At 43.3% G+C, this 25,139-nt stretch overlaps 1 protein-coding gene and 2 pseudogenes across 4 annotated transcripts in view; 1 reads left to right on the forward strand and 2 right to left on the reverse strand.

Moving 5' to 3' along the window:
• The window catches only part of LOC101007004 (cat eye syndrome critical region protein 2), a 203,050-nt gene that overhangs the window by 143,330 nt on the left and 34,581 nt on the right, over positions 1 to 25,139 (reverse strand). The window lies entirely within an intron of this gene.
• LOC110740599 lies at positions 1,393 to 9,123 on the reverse strand (annotated as a pseudogene).
• LOC108580689 lies at positions 16,438 to 16,788 on the forward strand (annotated as a pseudogene).

Raw genomic sequence — 25,139 nt, forward strand, 5'->3', positions numbered from 1 at the left:
CCAGCACTTTGGGAGGCTGAGGCAGGCAGATCACCTGAGGTCAGGAGTTCAAGACCAGCCTGGCTGACACAGTGAAACCCCGTCTCTACTAAAAGTACAAAAAATGAGCCAGGCATGGTGGCGTGTGCCTGTAATCCCAGCTACTCGGGGGGCTGAGGCAGGAGAACTGCTTGAACCCAGGAGGTGGAGGTTGCAGTGAGCTAAGATTGTGCCACTGCACTCCAGCCTATGCCACAGAGTGAGACTCCATTTCAAAACAAAAACAAGAGCAAAAACAAAACAAAACTACTGTAAACATGTCATATTCAAACTACAGAAAACTACACATAAAGAAAAGAAAGAAAACATCCTGCAAGAAGCCAAAGGGGGGACAAAAACACCTTTTCGATAGAGGATAAGGATTACAATATATCTGACTTCTCGGAAACCAGGCAAGCAAGATAAGAGTGGAGTCAAATAAAGTGATGAAAGAAAAAACCCACCATTCTAGAATTCTGTACCCTGCCAAAGTATCCTTGTGTAGTGGAAGAGAATAAAGACTTCCTGAAAGAACAATTGAGATGTGTAGACCTGCCTTGTAAGAAATTTAAAGAAAAAAAAACTTTTTTTTTTTTTTTTTTTTTTTGAGACGTAGTCTCGCTCTGTTGCCCAGGCTGGAGTGCAATGGTGCGATCTCGGCTCACTGCAACCTCCACCTCCTAGGTTCAAGCAATTATCCTGCCTCAGCCTCCTGAGTAGCTGGGATTACTGGCACCTGTCACCACGACTGGCTAATTTTTTTGTATTTTTAGTAGAGACGGCGTTTCACTATGTTGGCCAGGCTGGTCCAAATTCCTGACCTTGTGATCCACCACGCCCAGCCAAAGAAAAATTTTGAGAGAATGGAAATGATACAGGTCAGAAACTCCAATCCACACGAAGAAAAAGCAGTGGAGGATGAATGAGGTTGAAATAAAAACTTAAAAAAAAAAAATTCTTAGCTGATGGGTGTGTTCAAAATAGTAACGGCAACAATGTATTTTATTATATACACTCATATGTACTTATACATGTATCTAAGTGAAATGACGGACAGCAACAATACAGGAATGGGAGGAAAGAATTAGGACTATCATTATAAGGTCCTCACAATACCTATCGATGTGGGTAAGGGACAGGAGCAATAGAAGTTATGTAATCTCTGTACCTTCCTTTCCATTTTTGCTGCAAATCTAAAACTTTTCTAGAAATTACAGTTTATTGAAGATAATAATAAAGTGATAAATGCATGTGGATAAACATTAAAGTGATAAAAGTATCAATAAGATGAGCAGAAAAGCCCTAAATCAAAACACTGAGGTACAACTTTACTGTGTTTTATCATCTCATCTCATAACCTCATTTTTTTTTTCAAATACAAAGTTATATTTATTTTCAGTAATGAAAACAATACAACAAAGTGGAGTCAATCCACTAATTTTTATGATTTAACACAACGGCTGGGACAAACTATGCTCAATAAATAACACATAAACCAAGTAAGATTATTCTTGAGACTCCTTAGGGTTGCGTGCAACTGTTTTAAACAAAATTGAGTGAGTGGTGGGTAAAGAAAGACATCCTGTAGACTTGACTGAGAAGGGTTCCAAGTAAAGAACAGCCAAGGAACAGGGTCCCCAAATACTAAGTTAGCAAAATGAATATGGCGTTTTCAAAGCAGTCTAGAAATCAGAGCTCACTGAGAGAAATGACAAGGGTCTGGGGATAATCCATGTTCAAGGCCTCATAATTAAATCTTCCCCTATTTCTGAATTCTTTATTTGGAATCTATCACAACCTAAAGGAGCTTCTACCAAAGGGTAGGAGATTACTTATGCTGCCTGAAATGGCCTATGCCCCCTAAATTTCCTTTGACTTTTGTCACTAATACATCAATGGTTCCATTCAAACAAAGGATTACTGCTACGTATACTTTCTCTTCTCTGGTTTAAATTCTCCTTTCATAAATATTGATATTTGCTCAAGGAGAGCTGTAAATACATCCAATTTCTTTTCTTTTTATCCCCCGCTCTACAACTCTGCTTGGCTACAAAATCTAGGACTCACAGAGCAACAGCAGCAATGGCCAGAAGATAAGGGCCAGTTTCAATGCAAGAACTCTCTAAAGATCAATGGCCACGATTTTTTTAACCACCTCATCTGCCATGACTTTTTTTCTTTTCTCATTATCTTGCCAATTATTTCTTTCGAAACTCAATCCTCTGAGCTACATTCTGAGCACCAAATTTTTTGACCAGTGCCTCTCTGCTATCCTCGTCATCTTTTTGCAAATCTCTGTCACCTTGTTGGGACCAAATGGGTTATCCATCAGCTCTGACCGGATGCTAGGAGGGAGGAAGCAGCCTTCAGCTCACCACCATTGCTTAGGAAGGCCTGTGTAACTGTCGATAGATCCAAGTTACACTTCTCCATTAACTGCGGAATGATCATAATGGCAGCTCCCACCTCCGGTGGAGAAACCTTCTTCTTCCTGTTTCTGAGTCTTCCTCAGGCATGGGGGATCATCATCACACATTGTTCAGTGTATTTCAGAATCAGGGTTCTCATCCACCACCACCTCCTCCAACTCCCGGGTGGCTTCTGCAAGCATCTTTTCCACCGCTCCTTCGCTCTCCTGGATTTCTTCTTTCACAGGCTCTTCTTCAGGCCAATCTGGAGTTCTCTCTGTCTGCGGTTGCAGTTATCCGCGGCCCGACGGCCCGCTCCGGTCTTCCGCTGGAGCTTCCGGGAGGAGGCGCGCCCCGGGCGCCCCCTGGCAAGCGCTGGTGCTCCTGGCCCCGCCACCAGGGCTGCCTGGGCGAGCTCTCCACAAGGCGCTGCTGGGGACAGAGCTGGCGAGCAGGCGTTTTCCCTCACGTTGGTCAGGACAGCCAGGTCATCTGCATCAGGGAAGGCGCCTCCGCCGCGCCCTTGGCCAGGGCCCCCGGCTTTGCCTCCCAGCAGTGTCCCCTGAGGCGAGGCGGGGCCCAGGCTCCAGCTCCAGCCTCTCGCTGCGCTGCGCTCCACCAGTCCAGGATGCACCCTGTGGAGACCAAGTGGCCCAAGGCTTCCGCCCGCGCCTCCCAGGCTCCTGGACCGACCGTGCGGCCACCCTGCAGGATGAGCTCGGCCGGGCTGGGCCCCACGTGGAAGGACACGGAGCTGCCCTCCTCCCTCTCTCCCACAGAGTCCAGGAATGGATGGGTCCACTGGGATCTCTGCCCAAATCCATCGCCTCTGCCATGTCTGACGCCGGGCACTAGAGGAGCTGCCCCTCACGAGTGCCTGGCGCACAGCGAGACTGACCTAACCTCATTTTTATATAGCTCATCTGGAGACCAGAAAGACTAAACAATACTTAGTTACATGGTTGCACAGCTCACAGCTAATTATAACAGAAACAGAAAACTATTAGGAAAGTGTATGTGGAAGGATGCAAGTAAAAGGGAGTTGGTTTCTGACATGAGGCGCAATAGAAACCTCCCTCTCCCAGTATCTAACTGTGGGGCAACTACAGTTCCAGGCAAAGACAAAGACAGCTCAAGAGTACGAAAATGAACCACTAGGCTACGGCGCAGGGCAGGAACACACAGGCTTGAGGATGCACAATTACTGGGACTAGATAAAAGTATATCCCATACATTAGCCTGGGAAGGACAAGACAGACTGCATATGGTATGAATCCACTTATTTTCCAGGACAGACAAATTTATCTGTAGTGAGAGTAATCAGATCAGCCACTGCCTGGGGCAGGGTATGTGTGGTGGGCCAGATTTGACTGCACAGGCCATGAGAGAACTTTCTTGGGGAATGAAAATGATTTATATTTTTTTGGGGGTGGTGGTTATACACTTGTATACAGTTGTCAAAACTCAACTGTATACTTAAAATCTGTGTAATTAATTGTATACAAATTATACCTCAAAGATTATTGGTTTTTGTGTGTGTGTGGTTTTTTTAAGGATAAGAAGTATAATATGTTCTATCAAGATGCTTCTCAAAAGCAGAAAATTTTAAATTGAGGGCCGGGCACAGTGACTCTCACCTGTAATATCAGCACTTCTGTAGGCCGAGTCAGGTCGATGACTTGAAGTCAGGAGTTCAGGACCAGCCTGACCAATCAGAGTCAGATGAAATCCTGTCTCTACTAAAAATACAAAAAATTAGCTGGGCGTGGTGGCACGTGTCTATAGTCTCAGCTACTAGGGAGGCTGAGGCATGAGAATCCCTTGAACCCGGGAGGCAGAGGTTGTAGTGAGCCAAGATCACGCTACTGTACTCCAGCCTGGGTGAAAAACAAGGGTCTGTCTCAAAAAATTACTAAAATAAAATAAGAGGCCAGGCTGGGTGTTGTGGAATGCTGCCTATAGTCCCAGCTACTCATGTGAATAGCTTGAGGCCAGGAGTTGGAGGGCAGCCTGGGGCAACATAGCGAGATCCCGTATCAATTAAAAAAAAATTTTTTTTCAGGCCACAAGCAGTAAACAGTAGTAAACTCCACTATATGGAAATCTCAGCTATCCAGAAGATCCGCTTCCAAGTAAATTCCAGAGAGCCACAATTTTACTTTTCATCCTAAGCAGAAATAGTAGCAATAACACTTTTAACCTAATTATTTTTTCCTCCCGTTTTACAAGTCTTGTCAAAACCAGACAGTGATTAATATTACTTTCACTAAGTACAGCTTTTTAAGTTGTTATAAAGATAGTGCCAGTCAATGGTTGTGGTAGGCCTACATTTAAATTTATCTAAATGCCATTTCTATTCAGATGCCTACAACAGAAACTTGGGAAACGCATGGAGTAAAGCCAATCGAAAAATAAGTTTCTTCAAGAACTAGCAAGGGTAAAACATCTACCACTATATGTGATAAAGTTAAATTCTTAAAAGATTTTTTTAAGTCCCTTTGTCGTAAAAAAAAAAAAAAAAAACCCGAATCTGACAACAATGTCAGTGTGATATACGTGTCAAGAGACTTTTAAAAGATTCATACCGTGACACTTTTAAGGAGCTACTATATGGATATAATCATAAATCCGCACATTTAGTATCCAATGGTGCTTTATTTATTTAAAAAGAAAACAAGTAGGTCGGGTGTGGTGGCTCACACTTGTAATCCCAGCACTTTGGGAGGCCGAGCTGGGTGGATCATGAGGTAAGGAGTTCGAGACCAGCCTGGCCAACACAGTGAAACCCTGTCTCTACTAAAATTACAAAAATTGGGTGGGCGCCTGTAATCCCAGCTACTCGGGAGGTTGAGGCGGGAGAATCACTTGAACCCAGGAGGCGGAGGTTGCAGTGAGCCGAGATTGTGCCACCGCACTCTAGCCTGGGCGACAGAGCTAGACTCCATCTCAAAAAAAAAAGAAAGGCAAAAAAGAAAAAAAGTAAAGCTAGTGACACAATCTAAGGTTCCAAATGGGAAGAATCACGATCCATCTATATCAGTATGATCAATGCCAGGCGTGGTAGCTCGCGCCTGTAATCCCAGCAGTTTGGGGGACTGAGGCAGGCAGATCACTTGAAGCCAGGGGTTCCAGACCAGCTCGGCTAACATCGTGAAACCATGTCTCTACTAAAAATACAAAAATTGGCTGGGCATGATGGCAGGTGCCTGTAATCCCAGCTACTAGGGAGGCTGAGGCACGAGAATTGCTTGAACCCACCAAGACGGTGCCACTGTACTCCAGTCTGGGCCACCAGAGCAAGACTCTGTCTCAAAATAACAATATAATAATAATAGTATGATCAAGATTTGAACTCCCATAGCCTAGATTGTGGGACCAAAATCCTAACCAACATCCTATTTGGTTTTACCCATTTTATCATTCAGAGCATTAATGAGGAGGATGCAATTTGTCAATATCTGAGGGCAAAGGAAACAAATACAAAAAAAGGTCAGCGACAATAAAGGTACAGAAAAAAAAAACCCAACTAAAAGTAGATACATATTCCATCTTCTTGACTCACAAAGCAAAAAGAAATTCTAAATTCCATATTAGTAATCATTTTAAGGAAGTGATAAATATAAATCACTGCTCCTTTCTTCATGTCTCTAGCTTACCTTTTAACTCTATATATGTCAACAGATTTTATAAGAGATCTGTCACTATTTAGAGAGTCATATTCAAGGGTTCCCTTTAAGTTACCTCACTAAGCAAGACACCCAAACTCCCTTCACATTGACTGCTGACTTCATGTTGTCACCATTTTATTCTCACACAAAACTAGGAAGGGCCTGGAAACATTAATGACAATCCTGAAAACAGTTTCTTCCCAGAAATCATGACTGTACTGGGAAACCTGGATCTCTGGATTTGGTGATGAGCCCTCAAATCTCCAATGAACAAAAAATTAAATCTAAGAGGAAGGTGTGTTCCAGCAGACGCTACACAATGGACCAACGGATGGATGGATTGATGGACTGATGAACAAACAACAGAGAGATAAAAGTTTCAAATTATTTGTAGATGAAAGTAAAGAACAGATAAACCAAAATTGCTGCAACCAACATTTTAAAGTTCCAATTTCTGACCCACTTAGAAACACAAACCTTCCATTTCATGACGATAGCCTAAGGCAAAAGTAAGAATCAGTGCTGGTCCACCCAGGCCCAGACTTGGGTTTTCCTGACTGTCGGAGGCTTCCCCACACTACTTGAAGACATCTCCCCATTTTATCCTATGCATGGTGTAGATACCAACTGTAAAAGGCACAGTAATTTAAATGAACTATTAAAAAACAGTAGACCAGACATCGTGGCTCACGCCTGTAATCCCAGCACTTTGGGAGGCCAAGGCAGGAAGATCGCTTGAGCCCAGGAGTTTGAGACCAGTTTGGGCAACATGGCGAAACTTCATCTCTACAAAAAAATACAAAATTTAGCCAGGCAAGGTGGCGCACCCCCGTCTGTGATCCCCGCTACTTGGGAAGCTAAGGTGGAAGGATGGCTTGAGCCTGGGAGGTAGAGGTTGCAGTGAACTGAGATTGTGCCACTGCATTCCAGCCTGGGCGACAGAGACCCTGTCTCAAGAAGAAAGAAGGAAGAAGAACAAAGAAGAAGAAGAGAAACTTCGTTTCAGTTGAAAAAATAAAGAAAAGTCAATAACTGAGACTACAAACCATATGTCTGTTAACAGGTAAGGTTCATATTCATTCATGTAATAACTTTAGAGTACCTGCCGCTAGGCACTGAAGGCACCAACACGAATGCCTTCTAAGTGAATTAACCATTCATCTTACACATATTCCTATGCCCCAAGTAAGAGACAATTTAGTAAAAATGTATATCATATATTTTACACTGTCTAAAATTGATTCTCACTTTATAAACACCTCAGAAATTAATCACTGGAGACAAATAGATGCCTTAAACATGTAAGCATGCCCCTAACAGGCACACCACTAAGAAAGGCTCAAGATAAATCACACACAGGCTTTGGGGGGTATTGGCTATAATCCACTCCCACTGCCCCCAACGCCTCACCCAAACCATTTTTCTCCCGTCCTAGAGAGCATGTGAAAATGTGAGTGAGAATATTATAAAAATAACTTTGCATCTACTCTAACTTTTTTAGGTATATAATTTGCCAACTTAGGGAATTCACAATCAGTAATAAAGTACCTGCAATACACTTTAAAACTCTGTCAATACTGAGAATCTCTGTCTCCTAGGGATCTAGAGTGATTAATAATCCTCCTTCTGCTGGATGTGGTGGCTCACGCCTGTAATCCCAGCACTTTGGGAGGCCAAGGTGGGTGGATCACCAGGTCAGGAGATCGAGACCATCCTGGCTAACACGGTGAAACCCCGTCTCTGCTAAAAATACAAAAAATTAGCCAGGTGTGGTGGCAGGTGCCTGTAGTCCCAGCTACTTGGGAGGCTGAGGCAGGAGAATGGTGTGAACCTGGGAGGCGGAGTTTGCAGTGAGCAGAGATGGCACCACTGCACTGCAGCCTGGGCAACAGAGCGAGACTCCGTCTCAAAAATTAATAATAATAATCCTCCTTCCACATGCACATGAAATTAGACCACATATCTAGCTTACAGAACAGTTTGGTTAGCAGGCCCAAAATGTCATACTGACTACCAAATGAAAGACGACAGGTAGAGTCCTGCAGTGAAGGACTCTCTACCTCTTGTCCCTGATGCTGAGATCCCCAGGTCTGAACAATGTTAATGGAGTCCGCAAGCCAGGCAGCAGCAGAAATAGTGAGCTTAAGGAAGTGAGGTAATCACGGCCAAGACACAGCAATACACTAAGAACGTGCCTCAAAACAATTAAAAGCAATTGAAATGGACTGACTCCAGATCTTATAGGGTATTTGCTTGGAAACAAAGAAATCCTGCAAAGGAGTATGTCGTGCCCTCTGATGCTGTCAGTACCCTGTTTTCCTCCACACTCTCCAAGGTTAGAACCATCAACCTGCTTTCTTCGCCCTCCTCTGTGTTTTCCCCACAAAAATACTTTTCTGATACTACTACCCTTATGGGAGGTTCATACCCTCATCTACCACCAGCCTCTCCACTGACTCCAGGGAGACCAAACGCTCTGCAAAAGAGTATTCCCAACAAGGCCAAAGAAAGGCATGTGCGCCCCAAGAGAGGGTGCAGGATAGGGCCAGGCACTCTCAACCTCAGACCAGTTTTAAAGAGGATGTCAGGCATCTCCTGAGGAAAACTTAACTATGTCTAATCAGAAGTCCGACTGCAGCCTAGCTGCAAAAAAAGCAGCATCATCATCCTCAAAGAACAGAATGTGGAGGCACAGATACATAGACTGGTCGCACCCACACTGCCACGAGAAAGGAAAGGCTCTGCACGATGCCTCCCAAGGAGGTGGTCATGGTTCCATCCCCCTCACCCAGAAGGCCGCCCGCCACCTGTCTCCACACAAAGACACAATACGAGGCGGATGGAGACTCAAGAATGGCTTCAAAGAGCTTTCCAGGCAGGCTGAGGGACAGTTTCCTCAAACTCCGAAGTCCTAATTTTCCTTCAGCAGAGTCTCTGGAAAGGGGGTTCTCTACCTGGTCTCTGACCCCATAGCAACACCTGCCATCACTTACCTCTGGTGAAGGTAGGAGGGCAGAAACAGCCCTCATCTCTCCCCACAATGTGAAAATCAGCAAATGCTACCGAATTAGGAGCTGGGAGCCAAAGGCCTCTTTAGCCCTAAGAATGGGAGCCAAGCCAAACCCAGGCCTGCTTCGGGCACACAAAGTAGTTAAGAGTGTGGGGGTGGGGCAGGGAATGAACAAGGAAAGAAGAGCTAGAAACTGAAAATGACATGCAACTCTAAGCAGCAGGGTGACTTTACCAACTGGACTGAATCACGTTATCAGGAATCAATGGTGACAATTTCTATTACTGTATTTTGGGGAACCAGACTCAACAAACAGAAATGACCCTTCCCCAGTCTTTTCTAGTTATAATAAACAGAACTGCAGCCACAGCTACGGATCATTGTTTATTTAACATGCAGAAGAAATAAGGGAAGTTTTGAGAGTATTAGCCATGACACTACAGAATACTGGCCATTAGAATATTTTAGAAATTTACTAGTACATGACTTTGAGATTACACATTCCACTATGAAGTTACATCCTAAGGAAAGAGTCATGTATATACACTTACACAGAGATGTCATCTTAGCACTGTTAGTCCATTTAAGATTGGAAAAAACCTTGACGTCCGACAACAGGCAATAAATGACAGCATGGCCATATCTGAATTACAGTGACATTAGATCTACATATTAACATGAAAAACATTTATTATATATTACCTTTAAAAAGCCATAAAAATGTATATCATATATTGATACATTTTATATGTATCTGTATATATACATGGGTAGACCTATATAGGCTCGAGGTAATTATAATTATTTTCTTCTTTTTGCTTATCTCAATTTCCTAAAATGTTTACAATAATTTTTTTGAAAGAGAAAGGTGCTGTTTTAAATTTTGACATTTATGTAAAATATTTTAATAAAAAACAAAAACAAGGACCAAGGTGCCAAGGGTCTGGACTTTACTAGATAAATGGTAAGATAGGTCCTATATTAAGGACCTGCCTAACCCAAGTCTTGAGTTCTTCCCATCGTGTATCTTATATCTAACATTTCCAAGTCTATCCGACCCAGCCTGATAATTACTTTCAGTGAAACCCAGCTTGCACATCCCAGGTCCATTACATCACATTCTTGCACTCAAGGGAGGCCCAGATGGATCTTTCACACTGGATTGGACAGCAGGAACTGATGGACTCGTTCCAAAGTGCTAAGCCACCATCTGCAGCCTTCTGTTAATTTTCTCCATCTCATCTGTCCCATTCCCAATTCTTTTTACATACCCATTGCACAAGTAATCAAGATTTGCCCTCCAGGTGTCTCTTCCCATAAGGCAGGTAGAAATATAATATTAAATTAAATTATTTTCAACTAAAGCAATGCCTTCACATGACTCTCAATCCAAAAACATTATTCTGTGCCTAATGCTAAAGGCCATACAAAGTACTAAAAGAGCATAATATAATACACGGTCAGTCATGACAAAGAACTTAACAATCCAACTGATAAAACAGAACTCGTAAATGTGAAACAATGAGAAAATGATTAAGTCTTGGGCTTCCTATTAACTGCTAGGCTTGGCTCTACTGGTTCTAATCCCAATTCAACTCACTACCTATTATATGACCTTAGGCAACATCCTCATCTGTAAAACTATGAGTTAAACTTAAATTATCTCTAACATCCTTTCCAGCTTTTACGTTCCCTAGCTCTAGAAACAATGAATCAGAGAAAAGAAAGACAAATGTGGGTTTCTAGAAAGTGTTATAAATTACCCATGCAGAGACAACCATCAAGTGAATCTGGCAAGGAAAAAAATTTCTAGTCAATTAAAGCTTGTTTTGGCCGGGCTCGGTGGCTCATGCCTGTGATCCCAGCACTTTGGGAAGAAGAGGCGGGCAGATCACGAGGCCAGGAGTTCGAGACCATCCTGGCCAACATAGTGAAACCGTATCTCTGCTAAAAATACAAAATTTGGGTGTGGTGGCACACATCTGTAGGCCCAGCTACTCGGGAGGCTGAGGCAGGAGAATTGTTTGAATTTGGGAGGTGGAGGCCGCAGTGAGCCAAGACTGTGCCACTGCACTCCAGCCTGGGCGACAGAGCAAGAATCTGCCTAAAAAAAAAAAAAAGGCTTGTGTTTATTATACAAGTGGGGAGTCAGAAAGTAAATGAAAGAAAAGTATACCATTCTCCTCCCATTAGAAAAATCCTGACAAGGCTTACGCTATGTAAACAAATCTACTAGTAGAGGGGGGCAGTGACGACAAAAAAAAATAGTGAACAGGGCTGGGTGCAGTGGTTCACGCCTGTAATCCCAGCACTTTGGGAGGCCGAGGCGGGCGGACCACTTGAGGTCAGGAGTCCAAGACCAGCCTGGCCAACATGGTGAAACCCCATCTCTACTAAAAATACAAAAATTAGCCAGGCATGGTGGCATGTGCCTGTAATCCCAGCTACTCGGGAGGCTGAGGTGGGAGAATTGCTTGAACCTGGGAGGTGGAGGTTGCAGTGAGCCAAGATCCTGCCACTGCACTCCAGCCTGGGCAACAGAGCGAGACTCTGTCTCAAAAACAAAAATACAAAATAAAAAAATAGCAGACAGCAAACACTTGATCGAATATGTGTGAAGCTCTTTACTAGACACAGTTCAGAATACAAATATGGATAAAAGACAGTCCTTACTTTTGGAAATTTTATTTCATTTATTCATTCATTCATTCATTCACTCAGAAAATATTTATTGAATACATCTACTATCTATAGGACAATTCTAGGTAATGTAATACAAGAATGCACAGGATAGAGAAGATCCCTGCTCTGATATAACTCACATTCTTAGGGAAAAAACAGACTAAAGTAAACCAAAAAGGTAACCCCAGAAGAAGGAAACAGAAAAGAGTTAAATATGACAGAGATTGACTGGGTTGGGAAGAGAGGCGAGGGCATACTTTTCACTGGGTGATTAACAACAACTGTTAATAATCACTGACACTGGGTGACAGGAATTCATTGTGTTACTCTCTTTATAAAACTTACTTAAAATTACGCCAGGTGCGGTGGCTCACACCTGTAATCCCAGCACTTTGGGAGGCCGAGGCAGGCGGATCACGAGGTCAAGAAATTGAGACCATCCTGGCCAATGTGGTGAAACCCCATCTTTACTAAAAATACAAAAATTAGCTGGGTGTGGTGGGAGGTGGGCGGATCACAAGGTCAAGAGATGGAGACCATCCTGGTCAATATGGTGAAACCCCATCTCTACTAAAAATACAAAAATTAGCTGGGCGTGGTGACAGGTGCCTGCAGTCCCAGCTACTCAGGAGGCTGAGGCACGAGAATCGCTTGAACCTGGGAGGTGGAGGTTGCAGTGAGCCGAGATCATGCCACTGCACTCCAGCTGGGCGAGAGTGAGACTCCGTCTCAAAACAAAACAAAACAAAACAAAACACCTATTTGGAATTAATAAAATAGAACAAGCTATAGATAGGCTGATCAAGGCATGTTTCATTCATTGAGATGACATCTGAGCTGAGAGCTGGAAACCATGAGCAGGTGCAAAGCCCCTAAAAAGTTCAGAGTCTTTATGAGAAGAAAAGCAAGCTGATAAGCTAAAAAGCTGGGAGAGAATCGTACGAGGCAAGGAAGGCAGAAGATGCAGAAAGTTTCTGTGCGCCCGCTAAGCAATGGTAAGGGATTTAGACTATTCTAAATGCAAGAGAAAGCCACTGGAGGGTTTTATGCAACAATGGGAAGACAGCAAGATACTATGCTTGCTTTTGTTTTATGAATACAAGGTAACACAAGGTAGGTGCTAAATCAGGTAACCCAAAATATACTTATGTTTAGCTATGGGATGAACTAACATGTTGGTGGCATCTTTACCTCGCTAACCTTTTATCTGAACTGATAGTAACATTAACTTCTCATTCCCAGCAACAACCAATCCAAAGACACTAATGCAGGACCTGGAATGGTGCTTCAGAAACATCTTGGGTGAGAAAGCAATCAGTGTAGGCTTAAAAATGTTGTTACAGATGTCCAACAAAAATGCTGAGCCAACAACACGTGGGCTAGAATTTCAGACTTTAAAGATCTTACTTAGAAAAAAATGGCATTCTGGCTACCATGACAGCTGCCACATAAATGAAAAGGAAACTGAGGCGTACAACAGATGAATGACTTGCCCAATCACACCGCTAGCGAGAGGAAGAATGGAGACACTGGGATGTGAAGTCCACGCTGCTGACTTCCTGACCAGTGTTCTTTCCAGAGCATCACAAAGAAGCAAACATAAAAATAATTTAGAATCCAGAGACAGAAAGCAGACGAGTGGATGCCGGGGGCTGGGGGCTGAGGGGGCTGAGGGGGGGGTACAGGGTCTCTCCTTTTGAGGTGATAAAAATGTCTTGGAACTGGATAGAAACGACAGCTGCACGACATATTGAATTCACTCAATGTGACTGAATCGTACACTTTCAAATGGTTAACAATTAATTTTACGTTACGTAAATTTTGCTCCAATTTAACAAATGAACTGGAAAAAATAAAAATAATAACTTAGAGGGGATCACCCACAACTGATGACAAGATTATTAGTCACCAGAGGTACAGTTTTGGACACCCATGTTCTAATCAAAACTCAAGAAAAGCTGGCTTCAGACCAGGGTTTCTCAATCTCAGCCGTACTGACATTTTGGACTAGATGATTTTTGTTGCTGTTCTGAAGAGCTGTCTTATGCACTGTAGGCTATGTGACAATATTCCTGACCTCTACCCACACCCCTCTTCCCCTGAGCTGTGGCAACCAAAACTGTCTCCAGACACTGCCAAAGTCCTCTAAGGGGCAAATCACCCCCTGTCGAGAACCACTGTCAGACAAAGTGCCTAACTTCTCCTATCTTAATTTCCTCAATCATCCACCTAAAACCTGCGGCTAAAATAAGGCCCTCTATTCACGGCCTCTTTCTTTTTTTTGAGAGAGAGAGAGAGCGCTTCACTCTATTGCCTAGGCTGGTGTGCAGTGGTGTGATCTCGGCTCACTGCAATCTTCGCCTCCCAGCTTCAAGCAATTCTCATGCCTCAGCCTCCCCAGTAGCTGGGATTACATGCACCTGCCACCATGCCTGGCGAATTTTGTGTTTTTAGTAGAGATAGGGTTTCACCATGCTGGCCAGGGTGGTCTCAAACTCCTGACCTCAGGTGATCCACGCACCTCGGCCTCCCAAAGTGCTGGGATTACAGGCGTGAGCCACCACACCCGGCCTCTTTCGATTATAGCCCAGTACTCTCTTTCACCTGCCTTGCTCTATATCTCACTAAGCTGATGCAAGCTTATAGTGAAATAACTAGGGAAACCATTTTACACTGAAAGATCCGTAAAACAACAACAACAACAAACTCCTCAAAGACAGTAAGTGGCTATGAAAAGAGTTATTCTTAAATTTCTATCCAAAGAAAGTATTGGTATAAAAGCTTTCCATGAAGCTTTAAGAACACGGCTAATAAACTAATAAGTTGTCAAAGGACTGTAGTTTCTGAATCTGCATTTTTTGTTTGATTTGCACTTAAATGCTTCTTATACAAGGTGCTTCCCTTGGAAACTGACTGACACATCTGCTTGTTTACCTCACCAGTGTTCAAGAAGGATTGTAGGTTCCTCCATTTTCACACGAGAATACCCCAGGCATGTCAGGCAGTAAAGGGTTAATTTAATTAGTTCTGTGTATGCTCAAAGAATTACAAGCAACTTCATTTAATTATTAAGCAGCCAATCAGGTAATCTCTGTGGTTGATTAGTGCACTAATGAAATAATGTCTTCCAGTTCAAAGCTGTCATTCCAATCAGGAGACAGCTCTTCAGCTAGAAGAAAGAGCTGGCAGGATTTCCAGACTCACGCTAAGAATTTGGGGAAGGCAAATGAATCATTTCATATTTCACCCCATTGTATTAAAAGATAAAGAAGTTTGTGAACTGACATTTATAAGATACTCTAGCCAAGAACAGCAGAATACACATTCTTTCCTTTTCTTTTTTTTTGGAGGGAGGCCTGGGGGGAGGAACAGAGTCCTGTTTTGTCACCCAGGCTGGAGGGCAGTGGCATCATCTCGATTCACTGCAAACTCCACCTCCTGGGTTCAAGTGATTCTCGTGACTCAGCCTCCCCAGTAGCTGGGATTATAGGCGTGCGCCACCTTGCCTGGCAAATTTTTGCATTTTTTTAGTAGACAGGGTTTCGTCATGTTGGCCAGGCTGGTCTCGAACTCCTGACTTCAGATGGTCCTCCTGCCTCAGTTTCCCAAAGTGCTGGGATTACAGGCATGAGCCACCATGCCCAGCCCTACACATTCTTTTCAAGTGAATATGAAACGTTTACCAAGAGACACCATATTCTGGGCCATAAAGCAAGTCTCAATACATTTAAAAGGATGCAAGTCATACAAAATATGTTGTCTGACTAAAGTGGGTTAAATTAGGTATATCATTAATAGAAAGCTCTCTGGAAATTTTCCAGATATTTCAAAACTAATATTCTTTACACTTCTAATAACTAATACACTTCTAATATATTCATATTTCTAAATAACCCATGGTTGCAGGAAAAAAATCGAAAGGGAAAAGGGGAAGATCCGAATGCTTTTTCTCTAAGATGAGGAACAAGACCAGGATGTCTACTCTGGCCTCTACATTTTATGGTTGGCTCTAGACAGTGCAATAAGGTAAGAAAAAGAAGTAAGTGGCCTCCACATTGCAAAAAAATGCAAAATTATCTTTATTTACAAACAACATGATCATCTATGCAGAAAATCCAATGGAATCTACGAACAGGCTGCTAAAAGAGGTGAGTTTAGGAAGGTTACAGATACAAGAGTAATATACAAAACTCAATGCTATTTCTATATACTAGCAAACAATTGAAAACTTTTTTTTTTTTGAGACGGAGTCTCGCTGCTTTGCCCAGGCTGGAGTGCCACGGCACAATCTCGGCTCACAGCAATCTCCACCTCCCAGGTTCAAAAGGTTCTCCTGCCTCAGCCTCCCGAGTAGCTGGGATTACAGGCGCCCGCCACCATGCCCAGCTTACTTTTTGTATTTTTTTAGTAGAGATGGGGTTTCACTATGTTGGCCAGGCTGGTCTTCAACTCCTGACCTCAGGTGATCTGCCTGCCTCAGCCTCCCAAAGTGCTGGGATTACAGGTGTGAGTCACCGTGCCCGGCCGAAAACTTTTAAAGATGTGTAACAGCGGGCTCGGGCGGCAGGAGGAGTGGCAGTGGCCAGGCAGCCCAGTTTCGTGAAGGCTCTCGGCCTGCAGGCACCCGCCACGCGCCTTCCCTGCCACCAGGATGCCCAAGAGGAAGGTCAGCTCTGCGAAGGGGCCACCAAGGAAGCGCCCAAGAGGAGATCGGCGCGGCTGTCAGCTAAACCTCCTGCAAAAGTGGAAGTGAAGCCGAAAAAGGCAGCAGCGAAGGATAAATCTTCAGACAAAAAAGTGCAAACAAAAGGGAAAAGGGGAGCAAAGGGAAAACAGGCCGAAGTGGCTAACGAAGAAACTAAAGAAGATCTACCTGCAGAAAGCGGGGAAACGAAAACTGCGGAGAGTCCAGCCTCTGATGAAGCAGGAGAGAAAGAAGTCAAGTCTGATTAATACCATATACCATGTCTTACCAGTGGTCCCTGTCTCCCCTTCTTGTACAACCCAGAGGAATATTTTTCTTAACTATTTTGTAAATGCAAGTTTTTCAGTAGCTCTAGAAACATTTTTAAGGAGGGAAACCCACCTCATCCCATTTTTTAAGTGTAAATGCTTTTTTTTTAAGAGGTGAAATCATTTGCTGGTTGTTTATTTTTTGGTACAACCAGAAAATAGTGTGGGATATTGAATTATGGGAGGCTCTGACTGTCTCGGGTGCCAGCTTAACATTCCATAGATGGGGGGTTAGTTTTTATATCCTAGAATACAAAGCATATTAAATGGCAATAGGGAGTCAGTCCTGCATTTAATGTCTTGAACATTTTAAATTACTTCTATTCCCATGTTGTTTTTTAGTAGAATTGTTTCCTACAGAAAACCAGTCCTTGATCGTGGCGCTCCCTGTCAGAATCGTGTGCACTCTGTAACCTCTTTGGTTATGGTAGTCCTGCTTTCCTAATAACTTTGTTACTGTGCTGTGAAAGATTACAGATTTGAGTATGTAGTGTACATGCCATTCGGTTGTGAACGGGTGGGCCACGTGTAACAGCTGACTAACATGTGAAGATACTGGTGCTTGAGAGCCTCTTCAGGAAAATTTGCTTCCAGATCTTAAGCTGGAAAGTCACTGGAGTAACTTTAAAAAAGGATTACGATACATGGCTTTTTAGAATTTCGTTACATAGGTTAAGAATTGGGTACAGGGCCGGGCGCGGTGGCTCAAGCCTGTAATCCCAGCACTTTGGGAGGCCGAGACGGGCGGATCACGAGGTCAAGCGATCGAGACCATCCTGGCTAACACGGTGAAACCCCGTCTCTACTAAAAAATACAAAAACTAGCCGGGCGAGGTGGCGGGCGCCTGTAGTCCCAGCTACTCGGGAGGCTGAGGCAGGAGAATGGCGCGAACCCGGGAGGCGGAGCTTGCAGTGAGCTGAGATCCGGCCACTGCACTCCAGCCCGGGCGACAGAGCGAGACTCCGTCTCAAAAAAAAAAAAAAAAAAAGAATTGGGTACAAATGGAAATGTCTGTACTGATCCTCAACCGATAAAATCTCAATTATGAAAAAAAATGTGTAACAGCATCAAAAAGAATGAAGTATTTTGGGATAACTCTGACAAAAGATGGGAGCTAGCTAAAGAGTTGAGAATCTGAATATAAAATTTTTCTGTCAGAAATCAAAGAAAACCTAGACAGGGAGACAGGTACCATCATCACGGGTCAGAAGACTCAATAGTGTTAAGAGGCCCATTTTCTACAAATGGACCTAGATATTCAACACAACTCCAATCTAAATGCTAGCAAGCTTTTTTTTGTAGAAACTGATAAACTAATTCTAAAATTCATATGGAAATATAAAAAATATAAAATAGCCAAAGCAACTCTGAAAATGAACAAAGTGAGAGGACTAACATTATTTGATTTCATGACTTACTAAAAGCTACACTAATTAAGCTACTGTGATATTGTCTCAAAAACAGAACAGAGCGAACAATGACATAGAACAGAGTCCAGAAATGAACCCACATGTATATGGAAAACTGACTTGGGCAACTAATAAAGGACGATCTTTTCTTTTTTCTTTTTTTCTGGCGGGGGCGGAGTCTCGCTCTGTCACCCAGGCTGGAGTGCAGCGGCACGATCTTGGCTCACTGCAACCTCCACCTTCTGGGTTCAAGCGATTCTTCTGCCTCGGCCTCCCAAGTAGATGGGACTACAGACGCGCGATACCACGCCTGGCTAATTTTTGTATTTTTAGCAGAGATGGGGTTTCATCATATTGGCCAGGCTAGTCTCAAACTCCTGACCTCGTGATCCTCCCGACTCCGCCTCCCAAAGTGCTAGGATTACAGGTGTGAGTCACTGTGCCTGGCCAGGATGGTCTTTTCTACAAATGCTCCTAAACACATGCCCCTTACCCCCCCCCAAAAAACCCCACAAACTTTGATCAGTACTTTACATCATATGCAAATATCAACTCAAAATGAAACACAGACTTAAATGGTAAATCTAAAACAATAAAACTTCTAAAAGAAAACGTAAGAAAAAAAACCTTTGTGACCTTAGATTACGAAAAAGCAAAACCAGAATACATAAACAGCTCAACAGACAAAGTGTCCAATTTTAAAATGTGCAAAAGACCTTAACTAAAAGATCACTAAAGATATAAATAGCTAACAAACACAGAAAAGGTGAACATTAGTGATAAGGGAGATGCAGATCAAAACCACATTAAAATAGCCCTTTGCCCCCACTAGTGAATAGTGATCATCAAAAGGACAGGCAATAACAAGTATTGATGACGTGAAAAAATCAGAGCCCCTTATTCACTACTGTTGAAAACAGAAATTGGTGTGTTTTCTTTGGAAAACAACTTTGCCAGTTTCTTTAGAAGTTAAAACATAACTCCAGTCCTACTCCTAAGTATTTCTCCAAGAAAAAAAAGAAAGCACACAAACACCTACAAGCAAATACATGCGGCTATTATCTACAGTAGCCCCAAACAAAAACAATCCCAAAGCAAAAACAATCCATCATCTGGTGAATGGATAAAAAACGGGTGTAGCCAAACAATGGCAGTACCCAAAACAGAAAAAACATGAGGACATGTCTAAAGGAGACCGGAGCCAGCCGGAAAGAATTCCCAATGGCCAAAGCTGAAACAATTTGAGCAGCTAAATAAACAGTGTTAGATTCAAATCCAAAAGATAAGTATCAATGAGTCCAAACGGATGACAACAGACTTAAGGAGACATGCGACGTTAGCTGGAATGCAGGAACAAATTCTGAAATGAAAAGATGGGGAAACTGTCACAATCTAAATAGTCTGAAGTTTAGTTCACAGTACTGCACGAATGTGAATGTCTTAGTTTTGACAAATTTACCATGATTATGAAAGATTAAACATTAGAGGAAGCTGGGTGGAGGGTTTACAGAAGGGATCAGCAAACTACAATCCAAGGGCCAAATTCAGCCTACCACCTGTTTTCATGAAGTTTGACTGGAACACATCCATTCATTTCCTCACTGTCTGATGGCAGTGTCTGCCCTACATCAGCACAGTAGTCCTAGGAAAGACCATTTGGTCTAAAATATTTATTATCTGGCTCTTCACAGGAAAAGTCTGCCAAGCCCTGATATACATGAAGTCTTTCTCTGTGCTGTCATTGTAACTATTCTTTAAATCTAAAACGATTCTAAAATAAATTTATTTTTTCAAAAAGTTAAAATGCTGGCCAGGCACAGTGGCTCACGCCTGTAATCCCAGCACTTTGGGAGGCTGAGGCAGGCAGGATTGCCTGAGCTCAGGAGTTCGAAACCAGCCTGGGCAACATGGAGAAATCCCATCTCTACTAAAAATACAAGAAATTAGCCAGGCATGGTGGTGGGCACCTGTAATCCCAGCTATGCGGGAGGCTGAGGCAGGAGAATCACTTGAATCCAGGAGGTGGAGGTTGCAGTGAGCTGAGACTGCACTACTGCACTCCAGCCTGGGCAAAAGAGTGAGACTCTGTCTCACAAAAAAAAAGTTAAAATGTTGAGCTGGGTATGGTGTTGAGCACCTGTGGTCAGGAGGCTGAAGGGGGAGGAGTGCTTGCACCCAGGAGCTCAAGGCCAGACTGGGCAACACAGTGAGACCCCATCTGTTAAAAAAAAAAAAGTGGGGGGTTATATCTTCACCTACCATATAACCCAGTCATTCTACTTCCAGGTACTTACCCAAGTGAAACGAAAGCGTATGTCCAAAGAATGGTACACAAATTTTTGCCAATAGGTGAACTCAATAAACAAACTATATACTATCTATCCATAAACTGGCATAGTACTCAACAATAAAAAGGAAATCAACTATTGGCACATGCTACAGAATGAATGAATTTCTATTTACACTGAGTAGAAGGAAGAGGAACAACAACAAAAGAGTGCATATCTCATGTAAAAGTCTAGGAAATGTAAACTAACATACAGTGACAGAAAGCAGATTGGGGGGTCACCCTGGGAGAAACACAGGCTGGGGCGAGATAGGAGGTAAAGAGATTATAAAGGGACACAAGGATATCACACCCTTGCGTGACGTAGGCGGACACGTTCATCTTGACTGTGGTGATGGTTTCACTAGTGTGTATATATATGTCAAAACTTGCCAAATTGTACACATAAATATTTGCGGTAGATTATGTCAGTTATACCTCAGTAAAGCTGTTTTTAAAAATAAGTTGCAAAAATATTCTTCTGGTCTTCTGATTTCAAGCATTATGAAGAAATAGACGAATCCATAGACAAACCTCTTCAGCTACCAATTTCTGTCATCTGTCCCTCCTTACCTCTGGAACACTCTTTCTTTAGGGGAGATGAAGATTCTGAATCATAGTCATACTTGTTCTAGAAGTCTTCAGAAAATCCTGCAAGAATAAGACTCCGGCCGGGCGCGGTGACTCAAACCTGTAATCCCAGCACTTTGGGAGGCCGAGACGGGCGGATCACAAGGTCAGGAGATCGAGACCATCCTGGTTAACACAGTGAAACCCTGTCTCTACTAAAAAATACAAAAAACTAGCCGGGCGAGGTGGCGGGCGCCTGTAGTCCCAGCTACTCGGGAGGCTGAGGCAGGAGAATGGCGTGAACCTGGGAAGCGGAGCTTGCAGTGAGCTGAGATCCGGCCACTGCACTCCAGCCTGGGCCACAGAGCGAGACTCCGTCTCAAAAAAAAAAAAAAAAAAAGAATAAGACTCCCCTGGGGACCAGGCACGGTGGCTCACACCTGTAATCCCAGCACTTTGGAAGGCCAAGGCGGGAGAATCCCCTGAGCCCAGGAGTTCAAGACCAGTCTGAGCAACATAGCGAGACCCCATCTCTACCCAAAAAAAAAAGGTCAAAAAACTAACCAGCCACGGTGGCATGCGCCTGTAGTCCCAGCTACTAAGGAGGCTGAGGCCAAAGGATTGCTTGAGCCCACGAGGTTAAGGCTGCAGTGAGCAGAGATTACGCCACTGCACTCCAGCCTGCAACAGAGGCAGACCCTGTCTCAAAACAAAAAAAGACTCTCCTGGGATCCTGCCAACGAACTATACACAGGCAAGTGAGATCCCAGTTACCTGGATAAGCAGCGAGGTATTTACAGAACAAACCCTCTGACCTCCAAGGTCTTCTCTGCCCTTCTCGGACTTTCTGTCTTTCCCTTCACTCTTAAGCCCGAGAGTCAGAATGCAGCTCTGCCACAAAACAAAGACTTCAGAAATGAAACGACTCGCAAGAAAAAGGACATTTCTCAAGAGCCTACTAAGGATAAAGAGAGTTGAGAGGCGTGCCCAGCTTCTCTAACCCTTATTCAACACCCCGCAAGCATCTTCACTGAGTGACTTTGTATCCTGCTATCCATTCCAGACCTCATCTACTCCACACACTTCAGTGACTGGCTGCCACCAAGTTCTGCCCTTCCCAGACACCTTTGTCTTTAAAATACAAACTCCTCTTCCTCAATCACTTAATCTGATTTTGGCATAACAGCTGAGGGTAATCCTAAAGATTACTTTGAAACTACAGGAAAGATAATGTAAATAAAACACTTAGATATAAAACATATTACCCAATACCTAAGTCACACTAAACGGTGTGCATTTTGGACACTGTCCCTGCAGGCAAAAGGAAGGAAAATGAGGAAACTAAGACTAATGGGGAAGCCAAATCTGCACTTCGGATTTTTTAAAAAGTAATGGTGCTTTAGAACTTAATATATTATAAAATACATCCAACTATGACAGGTAAATAAAACACTAACTGCAGAATTATGATAAGCATAATAATGAAACACCGTACCATGTGAGCATTAGCATGTCAGCATTAAATGTGAGGTCCAAAATTCAAAGAGATGCCAAAAGAATGTATTTCTTTTTTTTTTCTTTTTTTGAGACAGAGTCTCGCTCTGTCGCCCATGCTGGAGTGCAGTGGTGCAATCTCGGCTCACTGCAAGCTCCGCCTCCCGGGTTCACGCCATTCTCCCGCCTCAGCCTCCCCAGTAGCTGGGACTACAGGGACCCGCCACCACGCCCGGCTAATTTTTGGTATTTTTTTAGTAGCGACGGGGTTTCACCATGTTAGCCAGGATGGTCTCAATCTCCTGACCTCGTGATCTGCCCGCCTCGGCCTCCCAAAGTACTGGGATTACAGGCGTGAGCCACCGCGCCCGGCCAATAATGTATTTCTTAAATTTCAAGATTTCTGGACAAATTTTCCCTTAAATTCAAATACTGAAAGTTGAGAAATGATGAAATTACACTAAAATTTTTACTGTAGTAAAATCCACAATTTTACACTCATGGTGTAATCACATCTGAGTGTACTTATACTCACCCTCCCATATAAAAATCACCATTACAGGTTGGGCGCGGTGGCTCAAGCCTGCAATCTCAGTACTTTGGGAGGCCGAGGCAGGCAGATCATGAGATCAAGAGATCAAGACCATCCTGACCAACATAGTGAAACCCCGACTCTACTAAAAATACAAAAATTAGCCGGGTGTGGTGGCACATGCCTGTAATCCCAGCTACTCGGGAGGCTGAGGCAGGAGAATGGCGTGAACCCGGAAGGCAGAGGTTGCAGTGAGCCGAGATCGCGCCACTGCACTCCAGCCTGGGCGACAGAGGGAGACTCCGTCTCAAAAAAAAAAAAAAAAAAATCACCATTATTTCAACTCCTCCACTAATCCAAACCCTAAGCACCCATCAGAAGATGCATCTTCCCAGGAGAAGACTTTGGACGGAGAACCATAAAATGTTAGAGCTAAAAAAGAACTTGCCTCACCAAAAGATGAGAAAACCGAGGTCCAGAGAAAGAAAAAGACTGCAAGGCTTCAAAAGCTAAGACTTGGAGCTAAAGCCGGGATGGGCATCTGGCATCCCACCTCCTGAGCCTTTTACTATACCATTAATGAGGCCTCCACGTTTTCTGTCCCTGCTGAACTTGACCAGCTCAGATCTCTGAGCACAGGGCTTCTCACACTTTAATGTGCGCAGTAATGACTTGGGAACCTGAGTAGACAGATCCAGGGTGAGACCTGAGACTGCATTTCTAACAAGTTCCCAGGAGGTGCTCACCATGTTGGTCTGAGGACCTTAGATGGAGTCCAATATCACCTGATTCAACCTGTCCAAGTTAGCCTTATTACTTTACTACTTAGGACTCCCAAGTCTATATTAAATCTCCCTGAGCCTCAATTATCTCATAAAAATATTGTTTTGCAATGTAACTACCAAATGAGATAATTCTATGTTAACAATCCTTGGCACATATTGAATGTTTAGTGAATAGTAACAGCTAATTTGAACACAATTTATAAGTTGGCACGATTTGGGTATTTTACAAACTTGAAGGCATTTAATTCTCACATTAACTCCACAAGCACTACTGTTTATTCCCATTTCTAAAGATGAGAAACTGAGTGGAAGAGCTGTTAAGTAAATTGTCCAGTGTCACAGAGGCACTGTGCATGGCACCAGGATGCAAACCCCGTCTGCTCCAGAATCTGCATTCTTAACCACCACTTCTCTCAATAAATGTTTACTGTTATTTTCTCCCAGACAAAAACTCCCTTCAGAAGGTCAAATCTCACTCAACTGCCTCCTGCATAACTCAAATTAAATGTTTCACCAGACCTCAAATTCAACATGTCCCACACTTACGACCTCACGTACTCATCACCCCAGACTCAATCCTCATTTAATCTTCCCATCTCGATGAAGAGGAAGCAACGTCTGAGCAGGCAGTCACTGGGCCAGACCCGGGGAGTCATACCAGGCCGGTGGTCCAGCTGTCTCAGGCCCAATGCTCCTTCTTTACAACACATATTTTATAGTTTATAACACCCCCCACTTTGTTATACCAAAATGCAATTAACAGGTGATACAAATTCCTACATTCATAAATATAATCAATGTATTCCTCAACTGGAATCAGAAGCAGACACACCATGAAATATATAATAAAGTAAAGGTCAAAATGAAAATGCTGACGCATGACCTCAGCAGGAGATGAAAGAGGTGCTTGTTCCTCCCCATGCAAGCTGAGAGTGCAGAGGCCGACGGACACAGCGCTGCATGAACAATCCAACAGGACCACTGACAAAGATGATGACACGGCACAGAATTTCCCAAAATGGTGGAAACTCTTACTAATGTTCCAAACAATACAAAGCATCATCTTTTACAGATGCACACCGCAGCTGCATTACTAAAAATTTCCCTTTATGTTAAAACACCACAAAAATTAATTTGTGTTTATTCATAGGGTTTGGATTTAGATTCAAATACAATTTTTTTTTAACCTATATAAAAGCTCTTGGCTGCACACAGTGGTTCAC

This window comes from Papio anubis, chromosome 16 (assembly GCF_008728515.1).
Source record: "Papio anubis isolate 15944 chromosome 16, Panubis1.0, whole genome shotgun sequence".
Lineage (NCBI taxonomy): Eukaryota > Metazoa > Chordata > Mammalia > Primates > Cercopithecidae > Papio > Papio anubis.